Source organism: Balaenoptera ricei, chromosome 5 (genome assembly GCF_028023285.1).
Source record: "Balaenoptera ricei isolate mBalRic1 chromosome 5, mBalRic1.hap2, whole genome shotgun sequence".
Classification (NCBI taxonomy): domain Eukaryota; kingdom Metazoa; phylum Chordata; class Mammalia; order Artiodactyla; family Balaenopteridae; genus Balaenoptera; species Balaenoptera ricei.
Genome location: NC_082643.1, coordinates 118,247,117 through 118,274,844, shown reverse-complemented (window position 1 = coordinate 118,274,844; position 27,728 = coordinate 118,247,117). Strand labels below are relative to the sequence as shown.

Below are 27,728 nucleotides of genomic sequence, written 5' to 3'. Positions count from 1 at the left end.
GAGACAACTAAGAAAAGCTCTTCTGGGGTCTAAACCTTTTAAATGTTGAAAGACAAAGACAAAAAAAAAAAAAAAAAAAAAAAATTTGAAAGCAGCAAGAGAAATACCCTCATTATATATAAAAGAACCCTGATAAAATTAACAGCTGATTTGTCATCAGAAACAATGAAGGCTAAAAGGTTGTAGGATGACATATTCAAAGTGCTCAAAGAAGAAAACCTATCAATTATCTTTCAAAAATGAAGGCCAAGACATTTCCAAACATACTAATACTGAGAGAATTCATTTCTTGCACATGGCCTTACAGGAAATACTAAAAGATGTTCTTTGGGCTGAAAGCAGGTGACTCAGACAGTAATTTGAATGCACGCACACACACACACACACACACACCCCTTAAATGTAATCACGTAAATATACAAGACAGTATAATTTTATATTTCTTCTCCTTTCTTCTTTAAACTGATTTATTTAAAAAAATAAATTTAAAAATAAGTATATAATTTTACTGTAGAATGTGTAACACATAGAAAATAAATATATTTAACAATAATAGCATAAAGGCAGTGGTTGGAAGCAAAGCTGCACTGGAGTAAGGTAAGGAAATGACACTAGGCAGTAACTCAAATTCACAGCAACAAATGAAGAGAACCAGAAATGGTAACTAAGAAGGTTAATATGCCAAATTCTGTCTATATACACGTGATCTTCTTTCTTTGATCATCTTTAAAAGACATAAAATTATATAAAGTAATATTTCCAAAATGTATTTCTGGTTTATAACATATAAAAATGCACCACATATAGAATTAATAGCACAAAAGGTGGGCAGGGGTAATAAAGCTATATCGGAGAAATGCTTTTTTGTTCACCGGAAATAAGCTCTTTTAAATCTAAAGTAGATTCAGATAAGTTAAAATGCATATGTTAAGCCCCAGAACCATCATTAGGAAAATAAATAAGATTAATATAGTTTAAAAAAATCTTTAAAGGATTTAAAAATGATATATTAGAAAATACTCATTTAAAGCAAAAAGAGAACAGTAAAGTTAAAGGAAAAAAAAGACATGATACATAGAGACAAAATGTAAAAGGGCAAATGTAACTACAACCATATAAACAATATCCTTAAATGTGTATTGATTAGTATATCCATTTAAAAGGCAGAGATTGTCCTCCTATATAAAAAAACCAAGATCCTCCTGTATGCTGTCAACAGCAGACACACTTTAGATTCAACATATGAAAAGTCTGAAATTTAAAAAAAAAAATGGAAAAATATATCATGCAAACAGCAACCTTAAAAAAGATGGAATGGTTATATTGCTATCAAAGTAAATTCAAAACAAAAAAGTTATTAGAGATAAAGGGGATCATTAAAAATGGTAACAGAGACAATCCATCAAAAAGATATACTAATTACAAAAATATATACACATAACAACAAAGCCCCTAAATATATGAAGTAAAAATTAAGGGAAATACATAATATAGCAGAATTGAGGGAGATAGACAACACAACAATAATAGTTTCAATTTCCAATTTTCAATAGTTGATTGGACAACTAGGTAGAAGATCAATAAAGAAGTAAAATACCTTAACAACACTATAAACTATAATTATAAACTAGACCAGACATCAATAAAACATTCCACCCTAAAACAGCAGAAGATAGATTGCTTTCAAGTACACATGGAACACAATCCAGAATAACCCAAATCCTAGGCCATAAAACAAGTTTCAATTAATTTGAAGAGCATGGAACAATGCAATGCATATTCTCACACCACAATGGAATAAAATTAGAAATGAATAACAGAAAAGAAATTAAAAATCAAAACTATGTGATAATAATATAGCAATACATTCCTAAACAACCAATAGGTCAATGAAGAAATCACAAGAGAAAATCTGAAAATACTGAGGTGAAAAACAAACACACAAATACCAAAACTTGTGGAACACAACTAAATCAGAGCTTAGAGGAAATGTACAGTTGTAAGTGCATATGTTAAAAAAGAAGGCCTTGAATCAAATACTCTACCTTATAGGTGTCCTGCAGATTGAACTATTAGAATGATTTACAAAATGTGAAACATTTGAATTAGATATGAAAAGTCAGGACGCTATTATAACTCCATTATTATCAACAGTATATGAAGTTACCTATTTGAGATGTTATAATTTTAAATAATTAAGGCAAAGTCTTCACCCTTTTTCTTCCAATATAGTTTACTCAATCTATTACTAGAAATTATTAAATTTCAACATATAATTCAGTTCTTATAAATTCCTCCTCAAAAATACTTATCTGAAACATCAACGTGAAGCAAAAGCTATTTCCCACCTGTAATTTTAAGTATGTGGAATAAGTTGCATTTTCAAAATATACATTTCAGAAAACTCACAATTCCTTTTCTATATAAGCCGAGAACAGAAGCAAATCTGAAGGAGACAGATTTGTTGGTTCACAACCTGGGGAACTGGGGTGAAATTCGAAACTGGCCCCCTTATGTGGAGGGCAAGGAGAGACGGAAGAAAGGGGCAGGTCACCTCAGATTGGTAGGTGGCGCTTTTAAGTTTTAATAATCAAGGGAACGTACATATGAGACTTGTCTTTGGCTGCCACTAGACGAGTAGACTTCCGTTCCCGCCAACCAGAAGCTTAGGCCTTTACAAAGAGGCCTTAATGGGGTTGCGTCACCTGTCTGTCCAGCGCAGACACCTCAACAGCGCGTGGCACGCTCTCGCTCTCCAGGCTGAGCCTTTGGCACCACTGCGGCTGCGCTGCGGGAACAGTGGGTGGAGCGTAGTTGCCGAGGACCAGGATGTGGGGAAGGCGCCTGCGCTAGCCCGATGGTGGCGTCGCGGAATTGCCTGGGACCACCTCTCCGTGCAACCAGCCCTTATGTCCTCTGCATGACCTCCTCCAGCTGCATTTTAGGTAAGTGAATATTATTCCTCTACGTCCATCATTCTAGCTATGTTTATAAGTAATAATTTTGTTTTGAAATTCTGTGGAAAAGGAACTAAAGAAAGAGGCTGTTTCCTCAGGGAAGAAATAAAATGTCTTTTCTGGGTTTTTGTAGGAATTTTTTAGTAAACCACTGAATGATAAAAACATATTTTCAAACTTGAAAATTGTACTATGCTTCAAGAACATGTGTCTGCTTAAATGACATTTTAGCAGCAAAAACACTTTGAAAATACATATTCGGATTTAATAATCATTACGGATGGGGCTTTCTTTTAAAACTAAAGGTCATTTTTTTTTTTTTTTTTAATCTTTATTTATTTATTTATTTTTGGCTGCGTTGGGTCCTCATTGCTGCACGCGGACTTTCTCTAGTTGCGGTGAGCGGTGGCTACTTTTCGTTGTGGTGCGCGGGCTGCTCATTGCGGTGGCTTCCCTTGTTGCAGAGCATGGGCTCTAGGCGCGCGGGCTTCAGTAGTTGTGGCACACGGGCTTAGTTGCTCCGCGGCATGTGGGATCTTCCCGGACCAGGCTCAAACCCGTGTCCCCTGCATGGGCAGGTGGATCCTTAACCACTGCACCACAAGGGAAGTCCCAAAGGTCATTCTTTTTGGTATGACATAGAGACCAAAGTGTGTTTTGCTTTATCTTTCCTTAAGGTTATTTGATCGTTCCAGCTCCATTTTTTTTTTTTTTTTTGAAATGACTGGGCATCTCCTGTGATTTTTCTTTTTATGTCTTTGTCAAAAAATAATTGACGTGTATGTATGGATCTATTCCTGAACAGCCTATTGATTCTGTTTTTGCTCACATCAAAATCACACCCTCTTAGTTAATGTAGAGTGATAGTAACTTTTAAAATCTGGTAGAATAAATCCCCCAACTTGGATTCTTTTTCAAGATTGTCTAGGCTATCCTAAAGCAATTTTATTTATATATGAATTTTAAAATAATTTTGTAAACTTTCACAAATATAAGGCTGTTGAAGCTGTTTGGGATTGTGTTGAATCAGTATAACAATTTTTGGAGAATTGACATCTTAAAGAATTAGTTGCCGATCAAGAAATATAGAAAACTGTGTTTGTCTTTTAAATTTCTGTCAGCAACATGATCTGAACATAGTTGACTCTTCTTTGATAATCTATATATTTACACTATTTTAAATGAAATTTTAAATGAAATTTTCAATTTTATGTTGCAGTATATTGAAATATAATTGATTTTTATGTATTGATTTCATATCTAGCAATTTAATTTAATTCACTTATGATTACTAATAGTTCATTTTATAGGTACTTTTGGATTTTACCTATAATCATGTCAATTGCACAAAATCTTTGTGTCTTTTAAATCTTTATTTTGTATTATTACACTAGTTAGGAATTCCCTCATAATAATGAACCAAAGAATGAACAAAAATGCATCTTTTTCTTTTGTTTCTAAGGAGAACAAGTTTGATAGTTAACCATTAATTATAAGATGCCAATAGGTTATTTGTAATTAGTTTTTATACCTTTGGAAAGATTTACTTCTGATTCTAAATTTCTGGGCATTTTATCATAGGGTGTATTGAAATATATCTCATTATTTTTTCTTTATTTTGATGTCTATTTGGATTTTTTCTTTTATTCTGTTAATATGGTTTTTAGCAAATGATAAAACAATTTGCATTCTTAAAGTACACTACACTTGCCACAGTCCTTACTGATCATGTTTTGTTCTATCACTATCTAAAAGAAGAAGTGTGTTAAAATATCTGATTATGTTTGTGGTTTATCTGTTTCTCTTACTCTCATGTTCCCTTTTAAAAATAAGTTTGGAATTCATATTATTAGTATGTTTCCCGTTGATTGGCCTTTTTTCATCTTTATGAAATGTCTCTTTGTGTCTCTAATACTTCTTGCATTTAAATCTCCTTTGTATGATATTAGTATAGACATTTACATTTTCTTTTTGTTTAGGGTTTTCAGCTTTTTACTTTCGAACTAGTCATGTCTTTATTTTTAAAGTATGTATGCTTTGAATTTGAATGTATTGTGTTTTTTATCTAGTATAACAAACTTTAGCTTTTAATTAAAGGATTAAGTCCTTTCTTAATGAGTATAAATTACTAAAATAGTTGGGTTAAATCTACCATTTCCTATTTTTCTTCTTTTCTGTCCCATCTATTCTTTGCCATTGTAGTCCTCATTTCTTAACTTCTTTGATTATTGTATACTTTTTCCCTTTAATTTTTACTGTCCACACCTTATATAAATATTTTATTGGTTATTCTAGAGACTACATCTTTCACTTATTATAACTGAACTTAACATAGTTTAACTCCACTTTTCCCATTCCCTCTTTTCTATTATTTTGTCATTAAATTTTACTTATATATATTTTAAAAAATCCTACAAGATGTTGTTATAATTGCTGCTACAAACCGTCACTATATTTTTATATTTAATTATCTGTTTGCTTATTTTAGTACATTTCATTATTTCTTACAATCCTGTGCTTCCATCTGGAATTAATGAATTTATCCTGAAGAATTTCCTATATCTTCTTTTGTAATTGAAACCTGTTGGCAAAAAAAAAAAAAAAAAAAAAAATTCTGCTTTTTCTTTTTGTTTATTAATGTCTTCATTCACTTTCACTTTTGAGAGCTATTTTGGTAGGTAAAGAATTCTAGGTTGGTAAATGTACAGGTGTTGTTGCTACTGTTATTGATATTGTCATTTTTAATATTTTAAAGACATCATTCCATTGTCTACCGCCTTCAGATTTTCTGTAAGGAAACCATTAGTCTTTCTGTTGCTGCTTTGAAATTATTGCGTCTGTTAATTTGGCGAGTTTTAAGGTTTTCTTCTTGTATTGGCTTTTCAGCATTCTGACTATGATGTGCCTAGATGTGATTTAGTTTGTATTTATCCTACTTGATTTTTACGAAGCTTCTTGAATTTATTGGTCACGATATTCATAATTTTGGGAGCATTCTCAGTCATTAACTCTTCAAATACTGTTTCTGTGCCATTTTCTTTATCATCTTCTCCTGAAATGCCAATACACATATTTTAGACCATTTAATTGTACATATTATTTGCATATTGACATGATATTACCATAATTGAAAACAAAACCTTTATGAACAGGCACCTACTGGGGGACTGGCTGAAATGGAGAATATTTTTAGAGAAAATGTGTATAAAACATTCCAGAGGTCACAGTAAGGTTGCATTTATGAAACTGAGCAGCAGATGAATGTCTAGGAGAAACGTTGGTCAAGGGAGAACAGGAAATATAAAAACAGGGAAGCAAAGAAAATTTTATACTCATGAAAGTATTTAAAAGTCTAGGTACCCAGACATATGAGAAAATAAAAATAACTTTTATTAGGTAATTTAAAATTATAAATGTTAAAAAATAATCAGGAAATCAGAGTAAATGTTTATGACAAGAGAATACAGACAAAGCATCCAATCTAAGCAGACAGTGGATCACCATATTCCAGATACCATCAGTGTGGTCTTAAACATCTCTCACTGGGGTAGAGCAAGTTCTTAGGAGTTTTCATGGCACCACGCAAATGTGGGAGCAGGACAGTGGACATGTATATCATAAAAAGGATGGGAAGAAAATAACTGTAGATTATGATAACTCAGGTTTCCTTTTACAAGTTTCTTTAGCACAATGCTAAGGAAGGTGAGAAAAAAAAAGTATAGGTAATTAGAAAAATTGAAGTTGAGGATATTTACCTTTTCACAGTGGTATATTGCACACTTTTAAACTATGAAGACTCCTTCACATCTAGATCTTTAGAGGAAAAATTTCTTAGTACCTAGAAATGGTTTATTTTTCCTTTTCATATATATTCAATTAAATGGTCTATGCTGCACACTTTAAAAAACAGCTTTAAGGAGTACATGAAAATGTATTTTGTGATTCTTAAACCTTTGTAAAAAAGTTGATATTTTAAGTCAATTCATGAATTATCTCAAGATGAGTTTCTAATTGTGTCATTATTTAAATGCAGTTTTTCATGTAAGTGTGTTATTCTCTTACATCAAAGGCATTAACCAAAATCTTAGTTATTTTGAGAAATTACTTTGACATAAGTTTTATCTAGTTCATATAGTGTTGTATGAGGCATATGGGAGGTTATAAACAGAGGAGAGTTCCTTACTCTGACTTATCCATAATTGTTGCTTGTCAACACTAGCATCTGTAGCATGTACTGATTGAAAATATTTTTTTTCCAAAGAAAAGTAAAGTAACAAATCCCACAAGATCAGCAATGTCTATTGAGAATATTACTATTTTAACATTTAAATTTACCCCCAATACAAATATCTTCTATAACTGCAGCTCACCACAGCATTTTATGAATATCTTTCTATTGAAACCACACACCATTTCCCTAATCAAATTTTAACCGAATATTGCCTATAAAATGATATATTCTTTCACTAGGTTGGCATTCAAATTCATCACATCCTGTACTGTCTTCTCATACAACCTATTCTAGTGCCAAACAGATCTTCACTGGGACTAAAATTCAATGTACAATTTAATGTCTGCACTAACTTGTGCATGAGCTTTAATTTCTCTGACTCTATTTGTTCAAATTTAAAGTAAGGATAATATTGGTGTCTATCAGAATTGGGAGCTTTGTAAAAATATCCATCTTTGTGTATTAAATGAACCTTTTCATTGCTCATAGAAATCTGTATTTTTTGGCTAAAATACCTTTTCTTGTACTAGTTTGTGTACCTGTAACAACTTTTACTTTTAGTACTTCTACTCATTTTTCTAAATCAAATACCACCAACAACCAAAAAGCTCCCATGTTTTGTATTCTAAGGAGAAAGGACTCTTTTACTCTTTTATTACTCCATGATAATATCATAAATCAATATAGAGCTGCCAGTTAGCTAGGGTCAGTCCCAGGTTATGCCTGTCGTACCAGTGTAGTTGTCAATTGCATCTCCTGTTTTCACAGAAGTGTACAAGTAAGATGAGTAATAATACAGTGTCCCATTTTGTATGACTCCAGCACTACCTGCTATGTTCTGCTTTGGTTAAGAGTTATAGTATGCTTATTTTGACTTTAATTAAATTGACAGTTGAGGCTAAGTCTTCCCATTGGTACCTTTTTTTCCCTTAAGTCTCTGCATACTGCCTTGGACATAGATGTGACAAATAGATATTTACTGAAGTGTGTTTTGATTTTGATATCATAATTGGCATTATTTGGCTTCATTCAAAATATTTGAAATATTTTTGTGAATGCTTTCTTACATATGAGGTTGGAATCTCCATATCACAAAGCTCTCTTCCTGTACTTAAATTGTTTAAACAGTTTGTATGAATGAGTGCCATAATAATAAAAAGTTCATGAATTAAAAGAGATAATAATATACAATTTAAGATAAATTATTTACAAATGTTTATCATCTTTACATGTTTTAGGAACTCTACTAGATTCAGCAGATACAGAAGTAAATTAAAAGAAATATAAGCCTCTGCTTCCTTGATCTTAAAGTGAGGTAGATTGGTAATTGAGAAATTAAATAGAAAAATTGTAAATTGAAATAAATATAAATAATAGTAACTGTAAGTGATTTAGTTAAATTTACATAATTGCTACACTGGAATAGAATGTCAAATCATTAAACTTGAGAAGGTTTCGCTGAATTAAGGATTATTTGCTAAGATCTGAAGGAACAGGCTTCTAATTCTGTTAACATGTTGACTTCTATATGTTGGAAAATTCTCCCAGTGGGGAAAAATACAGAAGCTTCTTAGAATATAAATGGAAATATGTATTTGCAAATATACTGATTTTTGTTAAGATAATAAGGAGTAATCAGAAGCAAAAAATAAATACAGTAGTAAAGAGGTTTAGCATGTTAGAATCAAATAACTGCTTTAACAAACCCCAAATCTCAGAGACTTAAGACATTAGAAGTTCATTTTTTTTCTGTAAAACAGTTCAATGTAAGTGTTTGGTGATGAATTCCATGTAGTAATTCTAAAAGTCATGCTCCTTACCTATGGACACTCACTAAGGACTAGGAGTTCATTGCTTACATTTTCAGTTTATAATCAGTTACCTTTTGCAGCTCTTCTGGCACAAAAATTCTGCCCTCTGTTCTATGTTATTTTGGCTTGTAAAAAGAGCAGATCTTCCTGATCTTAACAGTTTTGTATATAATATGTTGCTAAGTGCAGCTATTTGCCACCAATATCCTTCAAACATACCATTTGCAAGTTCTTCTGGAGCTTTAAATTAGTAGGCATGTAGTCTACATTGCAACTTCTAAGTTATCTCAGACAGCATTGTTTAGCATGGGTATACTGCAGGTTATGCTGTAGAATCAAACCACTTCATATCACAGTGGAATGAGACAAAAATGTTTATATTTCACTGATAGTACATGTCAAATTACTGTGTGGCTTGTGAGTTCTGCTTTGTAACATCTTTACTCTGAAATCAAAGTTGATAGTATAGCTACTACCAGGAAGATTGCCAGTCATTGTGGTTGAAAAAAAAAGAGAACTTTGAAGGATCTAACACCATCTAATTAATGCTCTAGTCCTGAAGTGTTATGTCACTTTCACTTGTAGCTTATTGGACGAGGTTAATTCAGGACCTCATACAACCACAAAGAGACCAGAAGGTGTAACATACATGTGTAGAAAAAGAATGAGACAGAAATATTGGGGATCAACAATAATGACTACTACAATAGATCTGTATTTGTTTGTTCTAACTTTATGACGTATGTGTTCTATGAAGCCTCTACCAATGTGTTCTGTGAACCTTAGCAGTTGTCACCTGACATTAAGGCATTCCCACATTGATTATTACAACACTGCAAATGGCCAATTTATGGATTAGATAAGTAATGCTAGTATCATAAGACTTAAACCTAAAACATCAGTGACTTAACACAAGAAAGTTTACTTCTTATTTATGAAAAGTTAAATTGATGATATTGGAGGCTCTGCTTTAGGTGATGATTCAGGGATTCACTCTCTTAGAGTCTTGTGGATCTGCCATTGTGAACACATGGACGCTGACCCAGGAGACAGAAAAAAATAATTAAATGACTGTGTGAGAGATTTTTAAGGTCTAGATCTGGAAGTTTCTTGTGTCACTTCTGCACATGTTCCGTTGTCCAGCACTTAGTCACACCACCACACCTAAATAAATATACATGAGCCAGGATAATGTGGATCCTGGTTGATCAATAATATACCAGTAACATTCTTATGCTATATAAAATATTCGGTGCAGTATTATCTAATTCAATCCTAGCAGCTTCCACCCTCAGGATATCAGCTAGACTCTAGTAAATTTAGACATCTCTTTTGAAGTCTGTGCTGGAAAATAATTCAGAAAATAATATCTTCCCATATTAGGGAATCTAATAGGGGGTGCTTTTATAAAAGTAGACTCATAAAGAGAGACATCTTCATTGTAAAACTGAGGAAAAAATAAACCCATTTTGAAAAAGTTGTCTTAAAAGAATCTTTCCTGTCCTGACTCTCTTATTGAGTAGAAGGGGGAAAAAAAAATCTGTATTTAATTTGTAGACAAGACAACTCTTATAAAATAGCATGGATGAAATTACATTTTCTTTTGTGAACTATTTAAAAATGAAATTCACTTTGCTGATGTGGCACCCCAGGCAGGAGCAACTCCATTTGGGCCTAGATATTTTTTTCAACAATTCTGTTTCTCAAGAACATTGTGTTTGTATATGTGCAATTACATAATGAAAAATCATCTCGATGTAGCTATGATTTATTCCTTTTTTCCTGAATGTATAGTATAATCAATAAGTGTATTTAAAGCATTAGTGTTGATCATGGTATCACACTGTCAGAAGTTCCTGGGGACAAGTAGAGGTCAAATCACACAGCATTTCATGAGGCAAATATTAAAGATTTTTGTTTATGTCTAAGAGAACTGAATAACCATTTAAATGTTTTAATAAAGGGCTCGGTCTCATCATCACACTTGCACTTTAGAATTCCCAATGCAGAAATGGGGAATAAAGTAGAAAAGGAAAAATGGATTTGGGGGAATAACTAACTAATATTCCAGAAGATACATGATGGTAACTTGTAACTTGAAATACTTTGTGTGTGTGGTTAGGGAGAGGCAGGGAAAGGCGGTGGGGGGGGGGAGGGAAGAGAAGATATTATCAAGAGCGATGGTTAGATTTAATAGATATAGTTTAGGTTATACCAATAGGGTTTGATGCTGAGATTGATTTCTTTGTTAGAGAAGGAGAGAAAGGTTCAAATAATATCTCCACAAGTTTCTATCTTGTGTAACAGAATAATCGGAAATGTCTTTTATTAATGGATAACAGTACAAGATGTTTTCATAGGGGAATGTAAACTTTCTTGTTATGCTTTAGAATGTTGAGTGTGAAATGTTTTAAAGACATTCAAATAAAGATACCAAACAGGCATCTTCCATCAGGAGCTCTGAGGAGAGATCCGAAACCGTATACATTTGTAAGTTTTCTGTCTGTAAGTGGATTTTGAAACCAAGGATACGGTTAAGTTCTTCCAGGGAGGATATAGATTGAGAAGAGAAGTCTTCCTAGGTCCAAACCTGGAGTGACTCAACTTAAAATAGTATTTCAGTTGAAATACTCTGCAGAGGAGACTGTGAATGAGGGTTCAGTGAGGTAGAAAGAAAATCATGAGAATATTGTGAAAGAGAAGACAGAGCAAATGGGAGTTCAAGAATGGAAGGGGAAGGAGCAACACTCTGGGGTAGAATGAAGGTTGGTTTTAGTGACACAGGGGCCATGGTTTGATTCAGCAGTAGGACTGTTCTGATCATTGAGACAGAAAGCAGTGTAGTCAGTTGCAAGTCATATAGATGACAGAATCAAAACAATAAAAATAGGCAAATATTTTGAGAACATTGGTTGTGAAGGAAGGATTACTTCAGATTGGGAACAGGAGGAAGAAGTGCGATACACAGAATTTTGCTGTCATTGTTGCTGTGGCTGCTGCTTTTGTTGTTGCTACTGATAGTTGGAATGATGAGATTTGAGGACATATTTTTAAAATGAGAAGAATGCAATTGTGTGATTCTGATTATATACTGAAGAGAAAGAGTAGATAATAGCAGTGGGAGAGAAGATAGCCAAAAAGACACAGATTGAGGCATTCTCTTTTCAGAGAGGAAGAGGTGCTCATCTGCTGTAGCAGGTGGTTGGACTCCAAATCAATGGGTTTTGCAACTGAAAAAAAAAATACATTGCTATCCAAATATGTGATTTTGGAATCAATTTTAAATATACCATTTTAATATGAAATTATGTTCAAGTTTATATTTTTAAGAATAAAGTGTGTATATTCAGATAGATAGTTTATACAATATGTATGTATGTTGCTCAAATTGTATTAAATGAATAAATTATCTTTAAAAAGTTTTTGCTGTACTTAGAGCAAGTCATATTACTTACATAATTTGTCAATTATAAGACACACTCCTCACAGTGCTCCACTTAAAAGTGTTATTGATATTAGCATTTACATACAACTTAGGCAATTCAGATTTTAGGAGTGAAATTCCTGGTAGTGAAATAATTATAATATCCAGGCTTTTAGTTCTTTTATTGAAAACAGATGTAAATATTTTAACCTTTATTATTTTAATAAGATGAAGTATATTATTCATTTTTTTTATTGGAGTATAGTTGCTTTACAATGTTGTGTTAGTTTCTGCTATACAGCGAAGCGAATCAGCTATATGTATACTTATATCCCCTCTTTTTTGGATTTCCTTCCCATTTAGGTCACCACAGAGCACTGAGTAGAGTTCCCTGTGCTATACAGCAGGTTCTCAGTATTTATCTGTTTATACATAGTAGTTTATATATGTCAATCCCAATCTCCCAATTCATCCCACCCCCCTTTTCCCCCCTTGGTGTCCATACGTTTGTTCTCTACATCTGTGTCCCTATTTCTGCTCCGCAAATAGGTTCATGCCTTCCCAATAGAGAATTCAAGCAATTAAAATACGTTCTGTTACATCCACAACATGAAACCAACTGAGTGAAGATTAGAAAAAGGTTGGGTTTTGGAGATACAAATAGAGCTGCTCTTTCAAGTACATTTATTTTTATGTAAATTAATACTTATTAAAATAAAATTTAATCCTAATACTCTTTTAGTTTAAAGAATATACTTCATCTTTGCAAATAGACAAAAATGGTGATTTTAGCCCAGTTTTCCTTAATAAGTGATGAATTTTTGAAATCTAGGACAGAGAGGTAGGACCTATTTATGCTTTCAAATAATTACCAGAAATGTGCAGAAATATGTAATAAAGTACAGAAATGCAGGGGAAGGGAGAGGACTCTAAAAGTTTAACCAAATTTAAAAAGCAGTACACATGAATCTAATAGTCTTTAATATACGTTACAATTTCACAGTGTACAAAATTTAAGATTCCAAGTACAGGCTTTAGAAGGCAACATGTTACTGTGATTTTATGATGCAAAACTGCTTATGCACTAATATGATACAAAATAATCACTTCTTCAGTTTAGATTATTTTTTATTGCAATGCTGAAAAAGTAAGTTGTAAATAAATGCCATCATCAATTAATTTTTAACCCCTCTAAAGCTCCTTCAATACACGTGATTTCTTTTAACAGTTAGGATCTTGAATATGATATTTAGTATTTGATTTGCTCTGTTTGAAATGTGTAAACACTAGCACTTCCAAGGAATTAATAGATTAACCAAGAGAAGTAAAACAATTTTATAAGATTTTTTTAATGTGTAAACTTAACCTCTATAAAAAATGGTGAATGAAAGAATTTAAACATTTATCTCCACCTATGATCAGCTTCCTAGGGTTACACATTTTCTGTACAGATATTATTTCAATTATAATGTAAAAAGAGAATTTAGAAAAAGTTGGCTTTTAGCTACAAATGGGAGAATTTTTTAGTTGTAAGTAAAGCAATACTATAAATAGACTAGAACAATTGTCCTATATTGGCTAGATAACTGAAAAGCTCACATACTGGGTCAACTTAATGTTGATCTAGATTTGACAATATCAAAAAAAGACAGACTCTCTTATTCTGTAACCTGTTGTCTTGTAGTATATGTTCTATATTCTGAGGCTGGCTTTCCTTATGGTGGCAAAATTACTGGCAGCAGCCTCTGATGCTAGCACTTTCCATGTAGCTTCTGCAGAATGTGAAAGAAGATTCATTCTCAAGAGATGCAGTTAATTTCTCCTCATGTCTCATTCAACAAAACAGGCTTATTGCCCACTCTTTAGCCAGTCACTCTGGATAAGTGATGAGAAGTACTAATCAGACTAAGAAAATCAGGTTTTCCAAGAAATTCCAGAAAATGATGGTGCCAATTTACTAAAAAGCACCTGGGGTACTTCAAGGAAATGTGGATATCCAAACTAAACTTGTGGAACTGTTGCAAATGTAATTGAAGAATGTACCTGAACCAAAACTGGCAAGTGCAGCATATTTACACTTGTAAATAATTACATGTTAATGTTTATCTATATTGCAGAAAAAAATAGAAAATATGAATTAAACTGAGGAAAAATTTTTCTATTTTCCAACTTTCAAAGTGATCTTATGATTATGGTTTATGTACAGACTCACATATGGACTCCTTATTGACAGTAACCAAGAGTTGGAAAGACAGTGAAAATAATATATGTTAAAAAAAAGTTTCAAGTGTTTGGGAAAATGTAGCTGAGCTCTGCTCAACATGTATCATTTTTATCAAAATTACATCAAAACTAAAATTTCAGGCTCTTTAAATGAGGTAAAGTTTATTTTTAATGAGATGAAATATAATGGGAAATTTTAATTTAGAAAGAAATTATGGAATTTTAATTAGAACCAAGCATATTATTACTGTAAATTGTCAATTTTCCTTTTCTTCTTAGTATTGGCTCTTAAATACATTGTGTGACTGAAATAAAAGTCTAAAAAAAGTAAAACATTTTTAATAGTTTTGATTAATTTCTTCAGAATAGTTTTACATGTGTGTAGCAGGAAATTCTACAAATCTAAATATAAACTCATCTTTTCATGAGAGGAAAAAATGTGCTAACATTACCCTTGGTATTTAAAATAATTTAGCCAATGCTACACTCACATATTTTAGTATTTATTTTAAATATCACCATGGAAATATTAATTTTGATATTTCCCTTATTATATTTAATCTCTTGGGGTATATCTGTTTTTTCTTAGCACTAGAAAACATACAGTTCACAAATAAGATTCATGTTTTTTAATTTTAAAGTTATCATCAGTGGTAAATACCAAGTTATGTCTCTTTACACCCCAAAATGGAGATACTCTGTTTTACATAGCAGTCTGAGGACTATGCTTGTAATGTTTTTGGCCTTCAAACTTTTAAAAATTTGCCAAGCATTATGACCTGAATCTTCCAGCAAACAAAAATACAATAAGGAAGAACTCAGTGTTTTTACACCAAGCCTCATATCCAATGACAAACATATATCTGAAACTCAAAGGTAAAGTTTTCTTAAATTTTACACACAATTTTTTTGTAAATTATTTTTAAATCATTGATTTAAGCAAAAATCACATTCCATATACACCTTCAATTTTCATATACACTTCGTGGTCTTAGTGCATCTTTTCCAACTACAGTGGTATGAAACTAGAAATAAACTATAAGAGGAAACCTGGAAAAATCAAATATGTGGAGACACAATAGTATGCTACTGAACAACTTTTATTAGGTCAATGTATAAATCAAAGGAGAAATAAAAAATTACCTGAATACAAATGAAAATGAAACACAACCTACTAAAATATACTGGGTGCAAAAACAAAACAAAACAGTACTAAGAAGGAAGTTTATAGCAATACAGGCTTACCTCAAGAAACAAGAAAAAAATTCAAATAAAGCACCTAGCCTACACGTAAAGGAACTTGAAAAGGTAAGAATAAATGAAGCCCAATGTCAGTAGAAGGAAGTATACGTATAATAAAGATCAGAAGCGAAATAAATAGAGACTAAAAAGACAGTAGAAAAGATCAGTGAAAACTAAGAACTGGTTCTTTGAAAAGATAAACAAAATTGACAAATGTTTAGCTAGACTCATTAAGAAAGAAGATAGAAAGCGCTAATAAAATCAGAAATGAAAGAGGAAAATTACAGTGGATACCATAGAAATATAAAGGATTATAAGAGAATATTATGAGCAGCTGTACACAACAAATTGGACAACTTAGAAGAAATGGACAAATTCTTAAAATCATACAAACCTTCAGGACTCAATCATGAAGAAATAGAAAATTTATACATTCATCACTAGTACAGAAATTAAACCATTAATCAAAAAACTCCCCCAAAATAAAAATCCAGAAGGATATAGCTTCACAGGTGAGTTCTATCAAACACTCAAAGAAGATTTAAGATCTGTCCTTCTCAAACTATTCCAAAAACCTGAAGAGGAGGGAGTACTTCCTAACTAATTTATGAGGCTAACATCACCCTGATACCAAAATCAGACAAAGACAACACAAAAAGGAAAATTGCAGCCAATATGTCTGATGAACACAGATACAAAAGTCCTCAACAAAATATTAGCAAACCAAATACAACAATATATTAGACGTATCACATATCATGATCAAAAGGGACTTATTCCATGGGTGCAAGGATGGTTCAACATTTGCAAATCAATCAACATCATAAACCCCATTAACAAAATGAAAGATCAAAACCATATGATCATCTCAATAGAGGCAGGAAATAGCTTTGACAAAATTCAACCACAATTTATGAAACAAAACAAACCCTCAAGTGTGTATAGAAGGAACGTACCTCAATATAATAAAAGCCATTTATAACAAACCTACAGCTAACATCATACTCTATGGTAAAAAACTGAAAGCTATCGTTCTAAAACCAGGAGCAAGACAAGAATGCCTGTTCTCATCACTCTTATTCAACAAAATATTTGAAGTGTTAGCAAGAACAATTAGGCAAGAAAAATAAATAAAAGGCATCCAAATTGGAAAGGAAGAAGTAAAACTTTCATTATTTGTTGATGACATGATTTTATATATAGAAAACTCTGAAAACTCCACAAAAATAAATGGATACAGTAAAGTTTCAGTGTACAAAATTAACATACAAAACTCTGTTGCACATCCATATGCTAACAATGAGCTAGCGGAGAAATTACGAAAACAATCCCAATTATAATAGCAACGGATAGAATAAAATACCTAGGAATAAATTTAGCCAAGGAGGTGAAAGACCTGTACACTGAAAACTATATGACATTGTTGACAGAAAATGAGGAAGACATAAACAAATGGGAAAATATTCTGTGCTCATGGATTGGAAGAATTAACACTGTGAAGACATCCACATTACCTAAAGAAATTTACAGATTCAGTGCAATCCCTATCAAAATCCCAAGGACATTTTTCACCAAAATAGAACAAAAAATTCTAAAATGTATACGGCAGTGCCCAAGACCCTTAATAATAGCTAAAATAATCCTGAGAAAAATAACAAAGCTGGAGGTGTCATACTCTCTGATTTCAAGTTTATTACAAAGCCATAGTAAACAAAATAACATGGTATTGGCAGAAAGATAGATAGAATGGAACATACAATGGAACAGAATTGAGAATCCAGAAAGAAATCTATCCATGTATAGACAATTAATTTACAACAGAGGAGCAAAAAAATGTACAATGGAGAAAGGATTGTCTCTTCAATAGTGTTGGGAAAACTGGATAGCTACATGCAAAAAGGTGAAACTAGACCACTATCTCACACCATACACAATAATCAACTCAAAAAGTATTAAAGACTTGAACGTAAGACTTGAAACCCTAAAACTCCTAGAAGGAAACATAGGCAGTATACTCTTTGACATGGTCTTAGCAATATCTTTCTAAATTTGTCTCCTCAGGCAAGGGAAACAAAAGAAAAAATAAACAAATGGGATTACATCAAACTAAAACGCTTCTACACAGCAAAGGAAACCATCAACAAAGCAAAAAGACAACCTACTGAATGGGAGAAGATCTGCAAATTATATATCCTATAGGGGTTTAATATCCAAAATATATAAATAACACATACAAATCAACAACAAAAAAAACAAAAAAAAAACAATTAAAAAATAGAGGAACTGGGCTTCCCTGGTGGCGCAGTGGTTAAGAGTCTGCCTGCCAATGCAGGGGACATGGGTTCAAGCCCTGGTCTGGGAAGATCCCACATGCCGCAGAGCAACTAAGCCCGTGAGCCACAACTACTGAGCCTGTGCGTCTGGAACCTGTGCTCCGCAACGGGAGAGGCCGCGACAGTGAGAGGCCCGCGCACCGCGATGAAGAGTGGCCCCCGCTCGCTGCAACTGGAGAAAGCCCTCGCACAGAAACGAAGACCCAACACAGCCAAAAATAAATATAAATAAATTAATTAATAAAAAAAAAATAGAGGAACTGAATAGACATTTTTTCCAAAGAAGATACATAGATGGACAGCAAGCACATGAAAAGATGTTCAACATCACTAATTATTAGGGAAATGAAAATCAAAACCACAATGAGATGTCAATTCATGCCTGCTAGAATGGCTATTATCAAAAAGTCAAGAAACAAGCATTTGCGAGGATGTGGAGAAAAGAGAACCCTCACGCAATGTGTGTGGGAGTATAAATTAGTGCAGCCACTATGGAAAACAGTATGGAGATTGCTCAAAAAATTAAGGATAGAACCACAATATGATCCAACTACCCTACTTCTGGGTTTTATCCAAATAATACAAAAACATTAATTTAAAAAGATATATGCACTCCTATGTTTATCACAGCATTATTTGTAATAGCCAAGATATGGAAACAACCTAAGTTCTTATCAATGGATAAATGGGTAAAGAAGATGTGGTATATACACAATACCACCACCATCATTTTACAGCTGAGTAGATGTAGAATACTACTCAGCTATAAAAAAGATGAAATCTTGCCAACTGGCTGGACCTTGAATGTATTATGCTAAGTGAGCTAAATCAGGCAGAGAAAGACATACCATATGATTTTACTCGTATGTGGAATATAAAAAACAAACAAGCAAAACAAATGAATTAATCAAACCAAACAAAACAAACAGATACAGGGAACAGAATAGTGATTAGCAGAGGGGATGGGGTTTGGGGGAGGGTGGAATGGATAAAGGGTGATCATCTGTATGGTGATGTATGGAAACTCAGCTTCTGGTGGTGAGCACACTGTAGGGTGTACAGAAGTAGAAATATAATGTTGTACACAGGAAAATTGTATAATATTATAAACCAATGTTACCTCAATAAAAATGTCTTAAATAAACAAATGAATGAATGAAGAAATAATGTTTGAACCCAAATGATTGAGTTGATATTCACTGGAGTCTATCAATTAAATTTTTTAATTCTAGAGAATTAGACCTCAGTAATTTACCTATAAATATCCTGATCTTATTTTGAGAGCTTCAGGAATACTGTAATTTATTTTTAAAAATTATAACTCCCAAATGGGTCATATCTGCAAATGTCTCAATATTTTATAGTGAGGTATTTCTATCCTCCTGGAAAATGCCTTGGATCTATCACCAGACTGCCAGGCATGGACCCCTGACCTGGCAGCTTGCTAGCTGTACAACTTGTGGCAACTCAATTAACATCTCTACGTCTTAGTGTCCTCATCATAACAATGAAAATTATATAGCATACTAACTCCATAGAGTTGTTGCTTAGGATTAAATTATATAAAGTCCTTGGAACTATGCGATAGTTATTTTCACTTCTGTTTTAGAGTACATTTTCCTGCTGTTGCTTTTCTTTTTTTCTTTTCCCCTATCTTCAGAAAGCATGTTCTAGAAGACCTTGGAACCTTGTGGTTGATAATCATCTGGTTTATCACATTGTGAAAAATAGCAGTTAACATAGATTTTGAGTGGGCTTATCATCTTTGTAATTTAATGTATTTAAATGATATGTAATCCATGTGTAGAAATAAAAGACTTGTAACTAAAACTGAGTATCTTAATTCATAGGATTCTTAGCCTATGAGATTATTGTAGACATTTGAGAAAAAGGCTTAGAAGATAGTTACCATTTGAGAAAATATATTTTAAATTAAAGTAACAATACCTTAGATATTTATTTTTGAAAATTGTTGCTCTACTTCCTAAATCACAGGAAGTTATTCTTGTAGTACTGCTCACTTTAGTGTAGCTTTTTAACATTTACTTCATTATGTGTCTTTAGACTGTGATTATAGCTATAAAATTTAATTGCATATTTTTATTGTTTACTTTGAGGATCACAATTACAAATTTGTGATGTAATTGACATTTAATAGCCCAAAGCTTTATGCTAAGCATATAATAAAATAAAACTTTCATTTGTCCTTTATATTATTCCTGGTGGAAGGTGAACTACAATTTGTATTCATCAAACAAGAATGAAGTTAAACACATTACCTTTCAGTAATATTTATTCATGAATTCCCCCCATCCCAAATGTATATACTTGAGAGATTTAGGGATGTGTCATAATCTCTCTTAAACTGACATATGTTCAAGGAGGATATTAGAACACAAAACAGATTCAATAAAACACAGACAACACAACAATATTTCTTTCTTTGTTTTGTCAAAAGTTTCAGAGAGAGAAGAAAAATGAAAAACATGTATTAAACACATATGGCTTTGTTCCAGCACAGCAGAAGTACAGCTTTACTTATAAAATAAGAATACATTTGAAGAGAGGGTTTATCATCTCATTAATATGCTGCTGGTCCTGTTTTATTTTTGTACTTGGCAGTAGCCATAGCAATTTTGGAAGTTCAGAATTTGTTGAGGCATCCTCTCTATACAGGGTTAAATATAACTTGTTTTCAAAATCCATACATGAGTCAATAGTAAATTTAAGGATATATGATAGGATCAGGGTAGACTTAAGTGTAGTGAAGAAAGAGTAAATGGAAATAAGTTGAGGAGGCTCCCTTTCTTCTTTTTTTATTAATTCAGGAATGGAAATATCTGAAAATCTAAGTAGCAACAATGCTAAGCCTAGGGAAAAAGATTGTTTCAAGTGATCAATAAATAAAATAGGTAAAGTAATTGTTCAAGTTTCTACATTAATTAATTCTGTTCATCAGGATGGGTGATATAAATGAAATATAGTTGGAACAGGATTATTTGCACTTTGTTCATTTATCTACAGAGATGTTTCTATATAGTAAGTAAGTAATGACTAAGTGAAGAAAGGAAAAAATTAATACGTAAAGGAATGAAGGAAAGATAGAAACAGAATATTCACCTTACCTGGTTCCTCTGATGGCATCAGTGAACTAATCATAATGTTTTAGTGCATGGTTTCCTGAGAAAAAAACTGCAAAAGCCATCAATCACCACGTGGTGTAAAATAAATTTTGAAATCATTCAAGGTTTTTTGAAACTTTTCCAGCATCCTTTTGCAGGTGTTTTTAATAGAGAAAATGTGCCCATCTGTGAATGTTTACCCACAAAGACTGTTTCAACAGATCCATAGATTCAAAACAGCACAACATTCAGCAGGCTCCTATTATGTGCATAAGCATATGTGATTAATTTTATTTACAGTAGTTTATCACTGTGTGTATTCATGAATGAAACAATGGGGAAGATAATGGACACAGCTGTCTGTGATTTAGAATTCAAGTTATTTGGACCAAGTGACTAAGCTATTACATACTTCTTCAAAAAGGATTTTATGATAGTTACCGACCACCTAAAGCTCTCAGTGTTGTTGCTGATTGCCTTTTGTACGGTTGCCCATTCTTGAGAAGCATTACTGCATGCTGTGCTATCTGCAGCCATGTCTTTACTGAAACATTGCCATGGTGCTGATCAAAGCCCAGAGATGACTCTGGAGTTCACATAAAATGTGTAGAGGAAGAGGGAGCAGTACATCTCTATGAGATATTTCATTTGCATGCTTCTCATCTCTGTCTTCACGTTAAAACTATTGAAGGAGATTTTAACACCTGCCAGCACTGAGCCTATCAATTAAATCAATATCTGAGATGGGGGCAGGGCATCGGTCTTTTATATTCATTTATTTATTTTCACATCTCCTCCGGTAATTCCTATGTGCTGTCATACTTTAGAAGTCCTGCTCTATCTAGAAAATGTACAAATTATTTTGAAAGAAATGCAAAGTATATTAAATACCAAACATAAGATTTTTAAGAAAAATAAAATACGGTAATCTAAATTTGGTAAAAAACTTAGGTAAGAACGATAATATCATATAAAGATCCCAAATTTGATATGTTTTAATTAAAATGTAGTTTATAACAAAAAGAAAATATTTACCTAAAGAGAATAAAATAAACATGTTTGAATTCCCAAAGTAGCCCTAGATCAATGGGAGAAAATGAAGGATTTATTTTAGAAAAGACAAAAAGAGCGAAGAAAAATACCTGTGTAGTATTTATGTTATGTTGCAAATCTAGTTGATAGTGATCAAGATAATCAAATATTTAGAGGTACTGACAACTCTTTTAAGGCTTTTGACTCACCTGTAATGCATGACCTATAGTTTCACTCAAAATACTCCTCCTATCTTATAGCCAACAATATTTCCCTTCCTACCATAACTACTACTAGTTATGTCCTGCAGTATAATCCCCTTGACTTCTACATGGTGGCACTGCCTTCCTCCTTTTTTTTTTACTTAACTCTCTGTGCAATATCATAGTGAGACCACTCAAAGAAGACATTCTCAAACTTTTGGTACTTCTGACTGCTCTTCTTTAGAAATTACACCTGAGCATCATAAACCACGCAGGCTTTTGTTACTCAAAGTGTGATCTAGGGATCAGAAGATTTGGGGTCACTCAGGAACTTGTTAGAATTGCAGTATCATGAGCCCTATCTCTGATCTACTGAATCAGAATCATTAGATAAAATTCTAAAGTCATTTGTATGCAAACTAGAATCAGGACACATCGATACATAGCATTTGTGTTGAGTCTTGCTGTTAAACCAAATTCACTCTCATATTAAACCATCAGCCTAAGCTGTCATGCTCTATGTACGCCTCTCAAAAAAAGTACACTCTACTCTGCCTCTGCCATTCATTCATGTATTTCAGACACCAATATTCCTACTTGCTCCCTTTCCAAGTCCAAAGTTGAGCGTTTAAACCTCAGAGTTCTTAGTGATCATCTCTTGCATGTGCCTGTCATCAGTGCCTGCCACAGTGGACCAAGTGAAAAGGAACATCTAATCCCACACTCCAAGATCATCCTTATAGAATTTATTTACATACTATGAAGTGCAAATACCCACCAGTCTACAAAAAAGGTCATTCCAAGCCCACCCACTATGTTTCACTTTCCTGTTCTAAACTATCACTGACACCTCTTCCAAATTACCTTTGGTACTTTTATGCCCATTCTGCTTTGTGCTTCTTCTTCTCTTATCTGACAGTCTTCCTTTCTCTCTCCAATCATGGACTTCTCTCTTTTGTTTGACTTTGTCTTGAGTAATTATAAAACTCTTCTATACCCTCAATTCCTCTATGAATGTTCTTTTCAAATACATACCTCAACTGAAATATCGCCCATCCCTCTTGACTTTTCCTTCCCATTCAGAATTCTCAAGGTGAAGATGGTTATTTTCCAGTATCTCACTCACATACATCAGGGGCAAGAGGTGGTATCCTCTTTCTTCTCAGTGAAAATATCAGATCATTGCTGACCTATCTTCTTGAGATAAACACTACTTCTCTGAGACAGATGCAATTTTGTTTGTATCACTGTTTCCTTACTGTTATTATTGACCCATTTCTTTAAAACTTACCCACCTTCAGTGAAAACTTTGGAACTGAATCTAATCTTTCTTTCTAATCCTATGGCCTACTGTCATCTAGAATGACTTAAATAACAGCATAGACTATCTATCCAGTATCAAAGCCACTTAATTTATTGTTCCTGCACTCCAAGAACCATCTCCAATGGACCTCCTTACAAACTTCCTTGTTCATATCTGAATTTGGATTATCCACTCTTGAACTTAGTATTTCCACTTTGGAGCTCAGTATTTCATCCATTTAGGATTCTTACTGAAACACTGTGAAAACAACTATTATTTGACTTTGGCAATACTTCAGTACAATTCATACTCTAATTTATGTATGCCCATCATCCCTTCCTCTCCTCACTCTCCTTCTCTTCCTGCTAAATTACACGTGCCATCTTTTAAACACCCTCTCTTACTGATATCTGGATGTCTGGGATTCAGGAGTAATTTAGGAATCATTTGCATATAGATTATATGTAGAATTGCAGAACTGGATGGAAAAAGAAAAGGGGTAGAAACTCTTTGGTTACCTTCCATAGTTATCTCACTTAACATGACTTACAAGGTTACTGTGTGCTTATTGCTGTGCTAGGCAGTATACAAAGTTTCATACCTGGGTTTGTCTAGGTCAAAAAAAAAGTCTGAAATTTATGCAAACTTTTATTCATTCATTCGTGGTATATATAAATGTAATCTTAGGAATCAGGTACATCAATTAAAAAAGATAAATTCACAGACAGAATCAATACCTGTTATCACCCCCCTAACCCCATTTTCCCACCATGGTTCCAGGGCAACTTGTTCTAATGAAGGATTCATTCTTCTTTAGAGTAAATATGATTTCAGGCTCTTGACTAGACTTTATTACACTGAATTGTTAAAAAATTCTTTTATTCTAAAGTCAAAAGGAAGAGTTAGTCTCAGTTCATCACTGAACTTGGAAATATGTGCCAATCACAGCAACTAAATACTATAGCTACAGCAAAGGCTTAGAATTTTAGTAAGCACTTTCATTCAAAAAGGAATGTATACCTGAGACAAGAAAACTCAGTGATTCTTTGCAAAACCCATATTTGATGTAGGAACATATTTTAGATTAACTCAGGAGATTGGGCTTAATAAAGATTGGCCCAACTGATTTATTCTACTTAGAGAGTCAGAGCTAATTCATGTCATTGAATTTATATGGCTAAGGCTCAGTAAAGAATAAAACATTATCTCTGACTTATTGCTTATTAAACCCCAAATATGCTGACTATATAAAAATGTATTAACTATGAACTTTAACATTTTCTGTTAAACTGAGGAATTTCTTTTCAATTCAAGAATACCCAGCTTGGAATCGTACAAAAAATATGACACGATATTGTATATTCTTTCATTGTAATTTGTGCTGTTAATACCTAGTACCTATTCATATGAACATGCACATCCACAAAACATACGCAAGAAGCACTAAATGATTTCATTCAGAAGAAGCAAAAGGGAAAAGACAATTTTTTATTTCTCAAAGATCCAATAGAGAATAAAATATGGATTAAAATCCACACAATAACTTCCCAATGAGTAAAACTATTATAAGTAGCACTGTAGGTCTGATAGAGGTTTGGGTGTTTTCTTCAAGTTGGAACTCATTTATAGACTTATGGATTTAAGGAAATATTACCTCTCTCTATAAAACTTTTGTTAAAAAAAAGACTTAAGGATAGCTTATACATAATGCTCACCATTCCCAAGAACCTTATTTAGTGTCTCTTTTTCACGTAAATTAATTCTAAAAAACTGTATCTGTCATTACCAGTTTATCTGTATCATTGTGCTTCTCATCAGTTTACCTTGGCTAACAAAACCCCTAAAGGGAAATATACTGGAATATATATTTCATGCAATTAGGAATACCATGGAGTGTTAACTGTGTTTAAAATATAACAGGGTAGAAAAGGTCATCTTTTATTTAAATATTATAGGTGACATATCTAATTTAATCTTTTCTTCAAATAATATTTTAAGATTTTGAGTAATAATTATGAGTTAATTTACTTCCCAATATCTAAAATAGAAAGTTCTTTATATTAAAGAAAAGTACTGAAATCTTTATTCTTTTTATCTCTCTTTTAAAAAAAATATTTAGCACATTCACCCTAATATATACAGAAGTCAGTGGGAAAGTAAAATAAAAAGACAAATTTATTATTCAATATGATTGATTTTATTTCATGAATAGCACAAAGTAAACAGTATTCAAAAGAAATTGACCTTGGATATTACCATTTCAATCAACTAAATATGCCTGATTTATAGTCTCTCAACTTTAAATTGATAATAGGAAAAAAAAAAAGATAAATCTTGGCTGCGTGAGCTCTGTTTTAAAAATGACCATGTACCAAAGTTTTCTGTCACTAAGTCATTGATGTATCTGGATTGGGAGGCACATTTCTGGACTAATATTCATGTTCACCTTATTATGTAAGACCTACCCCTCCTCAAAAAAAGTTAGATAGTTCCAATGGATGTAGTCGAAAGCTTCATTTCCTGAATACTCTTCAGCCAGCACCCAATTTTATTAAAATTACAAGAGTTCATACAGAATCAGAAGTACTCACCTGGACTACATCAGATTTATACTTCTATATGTCCATCCCTCCCCACTGCACCCCCCAAATAAAAAAATAGCTCTCAAAAAATAGTACATCTGGGAAAAGAGAGGATTAAAAGTTATCTCCAAATATGCTCAGTTGCCTTTGACAAAGTTTTAAAAATACTTTCAGAGACAGAAAGTGATCAGAGCAACTTACGCTGAAAGATAAGGTCCTTTATGCATTACCTAAATCAAAAACTATATACTATACCCGAGATCTGCTTAGTCAGGAGAGCACAGATCATCAGAGTTATAGATGATCTAGAATCAATTCAGAAGACTCCAATAGATGAAATTATATGAGCTGCGGAAAACTGAAGTAAAAAGTTGGGCCTATAAGCCTGAATATTGTTCTATGAGTTTGGAAAAGGAAGCAATGTAGAAGATAAATTGAAGTAAGATGAGAATGATGATGAGGGGCTTATTTTGTCCTCAGGATTGTTTTGGCAATCTTGGTAGTCAAAGTAAGATGTGAAAATGGAGCAGGGTAGATAGAGTATTTTACACAGAAACGTGTGGCAGAATAATTACGTGGGCTAGCGAGAAGCAGAGTGGAAAAGATTAAAACATACTTTCAAAATAGCGGTATATTAATTTGCTTGGGCTGCCATAACAAAATACCACAAACTAGGTGGCTTAAAGAACAGAAATTTATTGTATCAAAGTTACAGAGACTAGAAGTCCAAGGTCAAGGTGCCAGCAAGGTTGGTTTCTTTTGAGGACTGTTTGGAAGAATCTGTTCCATGCCTTTCTCCTAGCTTCTGGTGGTTTGCTGGCAATTTTTAAATGTTCATTGGCTTGTAGAAACAGCACCCTGGTCTCTGCCTTTATCTTCACATGGTGTTCTTCTTGTGTGTGTGTCTTTGTCCAGATTTCCCCCTTTTATAAGGACACAAGTCATATTGGATTGGGGAGGCAACTTGCTTCAGTATGACAGTATCTTAACTAATTACATTTTCAATGACCCTATTTTCAAATAAGTTCACATTCTGAGGCGCTAAGGCCTAGGACTTTAATAGGTGAATTTTTGAGAGACACAATTCAACTCAGAACAAGTGGTGAAAAAAGAAACCTCTAAAGTGTAATTTGATGAAAGTATTTTTGCATAAATGTATAAAATGAACAAGGATATGGAATAAACACCCGGATAACCTCAAAGTAGGGAGCTCAGTATGTGGAGGAATGAAAATGCCATATGCTTCTTGTCAAATTCAGTTGAAA

The 27,728-nt window shown here is 33.0% G+C and overlaps 1 protein-coding gene across 4 annotated transcripts in view; it reads left to right on the top strand.

Moving 5' to 3' along the window:
• The window catches only part of LOC132366631 (bifunctional heparan sulfate N-deacetylase/N-sulfotransferase 4), an 843,093-nt gene that overhangs the window by 43,296 nt on the left and 772,069 nt on the right, over positions 1-27,728 (top strand). For all 4 annotated transcript variants that reach the window (XM_059924230.1, XM_059924226.1, XM_059924229.1 and 1 more), the window contains exon 2: positions 2,760-2,945. The gene's annotated coding sequence lies outside the window, so the exon portion shown is untranslated. The remainder of the gene's footprint in view (positions 1-2,759; positions 2,946-27,728) is intronic.